The sequence below is a fragment of the Engystomops pustulosus genome, chromosome 2 (assembly GCF_040894005.1).
Source record: "Engystomops pustulosus chromosome 2, aEngPut4.maternal, whole genome shotgun sequence".
Taxonomy (NCBI): domain Eukaryota; kingdom Metazoa; phylum Chordata; class Amphibia; order Anura; family Leptodactylidae; genus Engystomops; species Engystomops pustulosus.
In genome coordinates, this window is record NC_092412.1 from 1753510 (window position 1) to 1762764 (window position 9255).

Below are 9255 nucleotides of genomic sequence, written 5' to 3' on the forward strand. Positions count from 1 at the left end.
TTTGTTGGAGATTGGCTTGGATGTGTTCGCATATGGGACACATTCATTCCGCATTGGTTCCGTTCCGCTGCAACTGAGGCAGCTAGAGCGAGTTTGCCGGAGGTTATGTTGGAGGTTATGTGGATAGGGAAATGGTGGTCAGCATGCTTTGCGAGATACGTCCGCCCTGAGCTCCTCCAATTTGTTTGTTTGTTTTTCAGGCTCCTCAGGATCCCTTCGTCCGGTGGTCTGCATTTTGGGTCATTCATATGTACTTTGGGCGAGTCAGAGAGCGGCCTGTCGGCTGGATGGTCATCATCTCGGCTTCCAACATGCCGATGATTTCTGGAGGGGTGTTCGGGGCCTGAAGTGGGTCCAGGTTCTGCCAGAAGTAGTGGAGATTAGTATGGCCACATCCGGGCCTGTTATATTGGTCATTCACACGGGGATAATGATCTGGGTTTTTTGTGGTTGCCGGAGCTTCTTACGTTAATGAGCACAGATACACAGATACACCTAATTCCTGGAGGTGGTTTTGGTGTGGTCGGAGATTGTCCTTAGTAGAGTTTGGCACAGGGCCAGGGGTGCGGCTGCGGTGAAGAGGTCTCGACGCACACTTAACTCCCGGATGTCGCGTTACGTGACATCCAAATGTGGCGTGGTCGTGCTGCACTAGGAGCTGGAGGGCAACAACACTGCTTTACTATGGCCGGATGGAGTTCACCTGAACAATATTGGGTTAGACATCTTTTTGGCTGGTTTGCAGGACGGGGAGGAGTAGGCTCTGTTCTTGTTGGGTAGTGGTCGTAGCTCCGTGTAGGAGTACACGGAGCTACTGGTGGTGGAAAAATGGAGATCTGAGGTTACTGCTTTGCTCGTCTGGCCGACTTGCCATCTGGGAGTCCAGATGGGCATAGTGCAGTTGTTTTACCTTCGAATGGAGTATTTCAGTTAATCCTGATTGTACCACCACATGTATTTTTGCACTTCTGAACAGTTGCACTTCTGAACATTGTATTTGTACTTTCGTTGTGTATTTACAGGTTGTTTGGTTTGACCTTAAGGCGGTTAAATACCTGGGCTGTTCTTGGTCTAATGTTATACCCTTCCTGGACCTGATATATTCCCCTTTTTGGGTAATATCTAACAAGAAACTGGTTGCAATACTACTGGGCTGACAAGACTCTGTTACCTGGGGCTAGTGAGCGGAGCCTCTCAGGCTGTCAGGGTTATGAGTGAGTGTTGTGCCAACTCAGAGGTCACATAGGTCATTCTTTCCCACTTCCTGTAACCCCCTAAAACTGAGATGAGAGAAGGGAGGAAAATAAAATGTATCTAAAGTTATGTACCCAGGGGTCTAAATCTTTTCCTTGCTGTTCTATTGTTTGCACTGCTCCCTGTAGTTTTCGATGCCAGATACAGAGTACGAGGAAGGTCCTGTGTGCTCCGAATATCCGAGAGTCCCAGGACACGGGGGCAGTTTATAGATCCTGTATTACATCCTGAGGCTTATATAAGGTGGAGAACTTTACTGCTCGCTCTCATCCTGCAGGTGGGGGTCACCGGTGTCCCTGTCCCTGTACAACGGAGCCTCAGTGTCTGGATGCTGCAACCTAAGCCCTGGACCATTGTTCTGTTTCTGAGCCTGTGTCTCGGTGCCAGCTCCACCGGTGTCCACCTCCTCATCTCATGGACAGTCCTCTACTGCCGAGCTCCACTACTCCAGACCTTGAGTTTCCTTCTCCTGCTTCTCCCTCTGACTGACCTCACCACCGACACCAGATGTAACCTGAGAACCCGCTACAGAGCTGACCGATATCACCGGACGGGGGACGTCACCCTGGGGGGCATCCTGCAGCTGGAGCCCACACGCTACATGGATCTGAAGGACTTTACAGAGGAACCTGGAGAAACACTTTATTACCAGTAAGGGTTAACTCCATCCCATGTACAGAGATAAATGTGTAGCATTAAACATATGAAGTGGAAGGTTTATCTGCAGTCCTATGTAACAGGTAGACCCTGACCTGTCCCCTACAGTATATCTCATAGTACAGATAATACAGCAGCTGCTCCCTGCAGTCCTATGTAACAGGTAGTCTCTGACCTGTCCCCTACAGTATATCTCATAGTACAGATAATACAGCAGCTGCTCCCTGCAGTCCTATGTAACAGGTAGACTCTGACCTGTCCCCTACAGTATATCTCATAGTACAGATAATACAGCAGCTGCTCCCTGCAGTCCTATGTAACAGGTAGACTCTGACCTCTCCCCTACAGTATATCTCATAGTACAGATAATGCAGCAGCTGCTCCCTGCAGTCCTATGTAACAGGTAGTCTCTGACCTGTCCCCTACAGTATATCTCATAGTACAGATAATGCAGCAGCTGCTCCCTGCAGTCCTATGTAACAGGTAGACCCTGACCTGTCCCCTACAGTATATCTCATAGTACAGATAATACAGCAGCTGCTCCCTGCAGTCCTATGTAACAGGTAGACTCTGACCTGTCCCCTACAGTATATCTCATAGTACAGATAATGCAGCCGCTGCTCCCTGCAGTCCTATGTAACAGGTAGACCCTGACCTGTCCCCTACAGTATATCTCATAGTACAGATAATACAGCAGCTGCTCCCTGCAGTCCTATGTAACAGGTAGACTCTGACCTCTCCCCTACAGTATATCTCATAGTACAGATAATGCAGCAGCTGTTCCCTGCAGTCCTGTGTAACAGGTAGACTCTGACCTGTCCCCTACAGTATATCTCATAGTACAGATAATGCAGCAGCTGCTCCCTGCAGTCCTATGTAACAGGTAGACTGTGACCTGCCTCCTACTGTATATCTCATAGTACAGATAATGCAGCAGCTGCTCCCTGCAGTCCTATGTAACAGGTAGACTCTGACCTGTCCCCCTACAGCATATATCTCATAGTACAGATAATACAGCAGCTGCTCCCTGCAGTCCTATGTAACAGGTAGATTCTGACCTGTCCCCTACAGTATATCTCATAGTACAGATAATACAGCTGCTCCCTGCAGTCCTATGTAACAGGTAGACTCTGACCTGTCCCCTACAGTATATCTCATAGTACAGATAATACAGCAGCTGCTCCCTGCAGTCCTATGTAACAGGTAGTCTCTGACCTGTCCCCTACAGTATATCTCATAGTACAGATAATGCAGCAGCTGCTCCCTGCAGTCCTATGTAACAGGTAGACTCTGACCTGTCCCCTACAGTATATCTCATAGTACAGATAATGCAGCAGCTGCTCCCTGCAGTCCTATGTAACAGGTAGACTCTGACCTGTCTCCTACAGTATATCTCATAGTATAGATAATACAGCAGCTGCTCCCTGCAGTCCTATGTAACAGGTAGACTCTGACCTGTCTCCTACAGTATATCTCATAGTACAGATAATGCAGCAGCTGCTCCCTGCAGTCCTATGTAACAGGTAGACTCTGACCTGTCCCCTACAGTATATCTCATAGTACAATAATGTAGCAGCTGCTCCCTGCAGTCCTATGTAACAGGTAGACTCTGACCTGTCCCCTACAGTATATCTCATAGTACAGATAATACAGCAGCAGCTCCCTGCAGTCCTATGTAACAGGTAGTCTCTGACCTCTCCCCTACAGTATATCTCATAGTACAGATAATGCAGCAGCTGCTCCCTGCAGTCCTATGTAACAGGGAGACTCTGACCTGTCCCCTACAGTATATCTCATAGTACAGATAATGCAGCAGCTGCTCCCTGCAGTCCTATGTAACAGGTAGACTCTGACCTATCCCCTACAGTATATCTCATAGTACAGATAATACAGCAGCTGCTCCCTGCAGTCCTATGTAACAGGTAGACTCTGACCTGTCCCCTACAGTATATCTCATAGTACAGATAATGCAGCAGCTCCCTGCAGTCCTATGTAACAGGCAGACTCTGACCTGTCCACTACAGTATATCTCATAGTACAGATAATACAGCAGCTGCTCCCTGCAGTCCTATGTAACAGGTAGACTCTGACCTGTCCCCTACAGTATATCTCATAGTACAGAAAATGCAGCCGCTGTTCCCTGCAGTCCTATGTAACAGGTAGACTCTGACCTGTCCCCTACAGTATATCTCATAGTACAGATAATGTAGCAGCTGCTCCCTGCAGTCCTATGTAACAGGTAGACTCTGACCTGTCCCCCTACAGCATATATCTCATAGTACAGATAATACAGCAGCTGCTCCCTGCAGTCCTATGTAACAGGTAGACTCTGACCTCTCCTCTACAGTATATCTCATAGTACAGATAATACAGCAGCTGCTCCCTGCAGTCCTATGTAACAGGTAGACTCTGACCTGTCCCCTACAGTATATCTCATAGTACAGATAATGCAGCAGCTGCTCCCTGCAGTCCTATGTAACAGGTAGACTCTGACCTGTCCCCCTACAGTATATCTCATAGTACAGATAATACAGCAGCTGCTCCCTGCAGTCCTATGTAACAGGTAGACTCTGACCTGTCCCCTACAGTATATCTCATAGTACAGATAATGCAGCAGCTGCTCCTGCAGTCCTATGTAACAGGAATTCTCTGACCTGTCCCCTACAGTATATCTCATAGTACAGATAATACAGCTGCTCCCTGCAGTCCTATGTAACAGGTAGACTCTGACCTGTCCCCTACAGTATATCTCATAGTACAGATAATACAGCAGCTGCCTGCAGTCCTATGTAACAGGTAGACTCTGACCTGTCCCCTACAGTATATCTCATAGTACAGATAATGCAGCAGCTCCCTGCAGTCCTATGTAACAGGCAGACTCTGACCTGTCCACTACAGTATATCTCATAGTACAGATAATACAGCAGCTGCTCCCTGCAGTCCTATGTAACAGGTAGACTCTGACCTGTCCCCTACAGTATATCTCATAGTACAGATAATGCAGCAGCTGCTCCCTGCAGTCCTATGTAACAGGTAGACTCTGACCTTTCCCCCTACAGTATATCTCATAGTACAGAAAATGCAGCCGCTGTTCCCTGCAGTCCTATGTAACAGGTAGACTCTGACCTGTCCCCTACAGTATATCTCATAGTACAGATAATGTAGCAGCTGCTCCCTGCAGTCCTATGTAACAGGTAGACTCTGACCTGTCCCCCTACAGCATATATCTCATAGTACAGATAATGCAGCAGCTGCTCCCTGCAGTCCTATGTAACAGGTAGACTCTGACCTGTCCCCCTACAGCATATATCTCATAGTACAGATAATGCAGCAGCTGCTCCCTGCAGTCCTATGTAACAGGTAGACTCTGACCTGTCCCCTACAGTATATCTCATAGTACAGATAATGTAGCAGCTGCTCCCTGCAGTCCTATGTAACAGGTAGTCTCTGACCTGTCCCCTACAGTATATCTCATAGTACAGATAATGCAGCAGCTGCTCCCTGCAGTCCTATGTAACAGGAATTCTCTGACCTGTCCCCTACAGTATATCTCATAGTACAGATAATACAGCAGCTGCTCCCTGCAGTCCTATGTAACAGGTAGACTCTGACCTGTCCCCTACAGTATATCTCATAGTACAGATAATACAGCAGCTGCCTGCAGTCCTATGTAACAGGTAGACTCTGACCTGTCCCCTACAGTATATCTCATAGTACAGATAATACAGCAGCTGCTCCCTGCAGTCCTATGTAACAGGTAGACTCTGACCTCTCCCCTACAGTATATCTCATAGTACAGATAATGCAGCAGCTGCTCCCTGCAGTCCTATGTAACAGGTAGACTCTGACCTGTCCCCTACAGTATATCTCATAGTACAGATAATGCAGCAGCTGCTCCCTGCAGTCCTATGTAACAGGCAGACTCTGACCTGTCCCCCTACAGTATATCTCATAGTACAGATAATACAGCAGCTGCTCCCTGCAGTCCTATGTAACAGGTAGTCTCTGACCTGTCCATTACAGTATATCTCATAGTACAGATAGTGCAGCAGCTGCACCCTGCAGTCCTATGTAAAAGGTAGACTCTGACCTGTCCCCTACAGTATATCTCATAGTACAGATAATGCAGCAGCTGCTCCCTGCAGTCCTATGTAACAGGTAGACTCTGACCTGTCCCCCTACAGCATATATCTCACAGTACAGATAATGCAGCAGCTGCTCCCTGCAGTCCTATGTAACAGATAGACTCTGACCTGTCCCCCTATAGCATATATCTCATAGTACAGATAATACAGCAGCAGCTCCCTGCAGTCCTATGTAACAGGTAGACTCTGACCTGTCCCCTACAGTATATCTCATAGTACAGATAATACAGCAGCTGCTCCCTGCAGTCCTATGTAACAGGTAGACTCTGACCTGTCCCCTACAGTATATCTCATAGTACAGATAATGCAGCAGCTGCTCCCTGCAGTCCTATGTAACAGGTAAACTCTGACCTGTCCCCTACAGTATATCTCATAGCACAGATAATACAGCAGCTGCTCCCTGCAGTCCTATGTAACAGGTAGACTCTGACCTGTCCCCTACAGTATATCTCATAGTACAGATAATGCAGCAGCTGCTCCCTGCAGTCCTATGTAACAGGTAGACTCTGACCTGTCCCCTACAGTATATCTCATAGTACAGATAATACAGCAGCTGCTCCCTGCAGTCCTATGTAACAGGTAGACTCTGACCTGTCCCCTACAGTATATCTCATAGTACAGATAATGCAGCAGCTGCTCCCTGCAGTCCTATGTAACAGGTAGACCCTGACCTGTCCCCTACAGTATATCTCATAGTACAGATAATACAGCAGCTGCTCCCTGCAGTCCTATGTAACAGGTAGACTCTGACCTATCCCCTACAGTATATCTCATAGTACAGATAATGCAGCAGCTCCCTGCAGTCCTATGTAACAGGGAGACTCTGACCTGTCCCCTACAGTATATCTCATAGTACAGATAATACAGCAGCTGCTCCCTGCAGTCCTATGTAACAGGTAGTCTCTGACCTGTCCCCTACAGTATATCTCAAAGTACAGATAATGCAGCAGCTGCTCCCTGCAGTCCTATGTAACAGGTAGACTCTGACCTGTCCCCTACAGTATATCTCATAGTACAGATAATGCAGCAGCTGCTCCCTGCAGTCCTATGTAACAGGTAGTCTCTGACCTGTCCCCTACAGTATATCTCATAGTACAGACAATGCAGCAGCTGCTCCCTGCAGTCCTATGTAACAGGTAGACTCTGACCTGTCCCATACAGTATATCTCATAGTACAGATAATACAGCAGCTGTTCCCTGCAGTCCTATGTAACAGGTAGACTCTGACCTGCCCCCCTACAGTATATCTCATAGTACAGATAATACAGCAGCTGCCTGCAGTCCTATGTAACAGGTAGACTCTGACCTGTCCCCTACAGTATATCTCATAGTACAGATAATACAGCAGCTGCTCCCTGCAGTCCTATGTAACAGGTAGACTCTGACCTGTCCTCTACAGTATATCTCATAGTACAGATAATACAGCAGCTGCTCCCTGCAGTCCTATGTAACAGGTAGACTCTGACCTGTCCCCCTACAGTATATCTCATAGTACAGATAATGCAGCAGCTGCTCCCTGCAGTCCTATGTAACAGGTAGACTCTGACCTGTCCTCTACAGTATATCTCATAGTACAGATAATACAGCAGCTGCTCCCTGCAGTCCTATGTAACAGGTAGACTCTGACCTGTCCCCCTACAGCATATATCTCACAGTACAGATAATGCAGCAGCTGCTCCCGGCAGTCCTATGTAACAGGTAGACTCTGACCTGTCCCCTACAGTATATCTCATAGTACAGATAATGCAGCAGCTGCTCCCTGCAGTCCTATGTAACAGGCAGACTCTGACCTGTCCCCCTACAGTATATCTCATAGTACAGATAATACAGCAGCTGCTCCCTGCAGTCCTATGTAACAGGTAGTCTCTGACCTGTCCCCTACAGTATATCTCATAGTACAGATAGTGCAGCAGCTGCACCCTGCAGTCCTATGTAAAAGGTAGACTCTGACCTGTCCCCTACAGTATATCTCATAGTACAGATAATACAGCAGCTGCTCCCTGCAGTCCTATGTAACAGGTAGACTCTGACCTGTCCCCTACAGTATATCTCATAGTACAGATAATGCAGCAGCTGCTCCCTGCAGTCCTATGTAACAGGTAGACTCTGACCTGTCCCCTACAGTATATCTCATAGTACAGATAATACAGCAGCTGCTCCCTGCAGTCCTATGTAACAGGTAGACTCTGACCTGTCCCCTACAGTATATCTCATAGTACAGATAATGCAGCAGCTGCTCCCTGCAGTCCTATGTAACAGGTAGACTCTGACCTTTCCCCTATAGTATATCTCATAGTACAGATAATACAGCAGCTGCTCCCTGCAGTCCTATGTAACAGGTAGACTCTGACCTGTCCCCCTACAGCATATATCTCATAGTACAGATAATACAGCAGCTGCTCCCTGCAGTCCTATGTAACAGGTAGACTCTGACCTGTCCCCCTACAGTATATCTCATAGTACAGATAATGCAGCAGCTGCTCCCTGCAGTCCTATGTAACAGGTAGTCTCTGACCTGTCCCCTACAGTATATCTCATAGTACAGACAATGCAGCAGCTGCTCCCTGCAGTCCTATGTAACAGGTAGTCTCTGACCTGTCCCCTACAGTATATCTCATAGTACAGATAATGCAGCAGCTGCTCCCTGCAGTCCTATGTAACAGGTAGTCTCTGACCTGTCCCCTACAGTATATCTCATAGTACAGATAATGCAGCAGCTGCTCCCTGTAGTCCTATGTAACAGGTAGACTCTGACCTGTCCCCTACAGTATATCTCATAGTACAGATAATGCAGCAGCTGCTCCCTGCAGTCCTATGTAACAGGTAGACTCTGACCTGTCCCCTACAGTATATCTCATAGTACAGATAATGCAGCAGCTGCTCCCTGCAGTCCTATGTAACAGGTAGACTCTGACCTGTCCCCCTACAGTATATCTCATAGTACAGATAACGCAGCAGCTGCTCCCTGCAGTCCTATGTAACAGGTAGACTCTGACCTGTCCCCTACAGTATATCTCATAGTACAGATAATTCAGCAGCTGCTCCCTGCAGTCCTATGTAACAGGTAGACTCTGACCTGTCCCCTACAGTATATCTCATAGTACAGATAATGCAGCAGCTGCTCCCTGCAGTCCTATGTAACAGGTAGTCTCTGACCTGTCCCCTACAGTATATCTCATAGTACAGATAATGCAGCAGC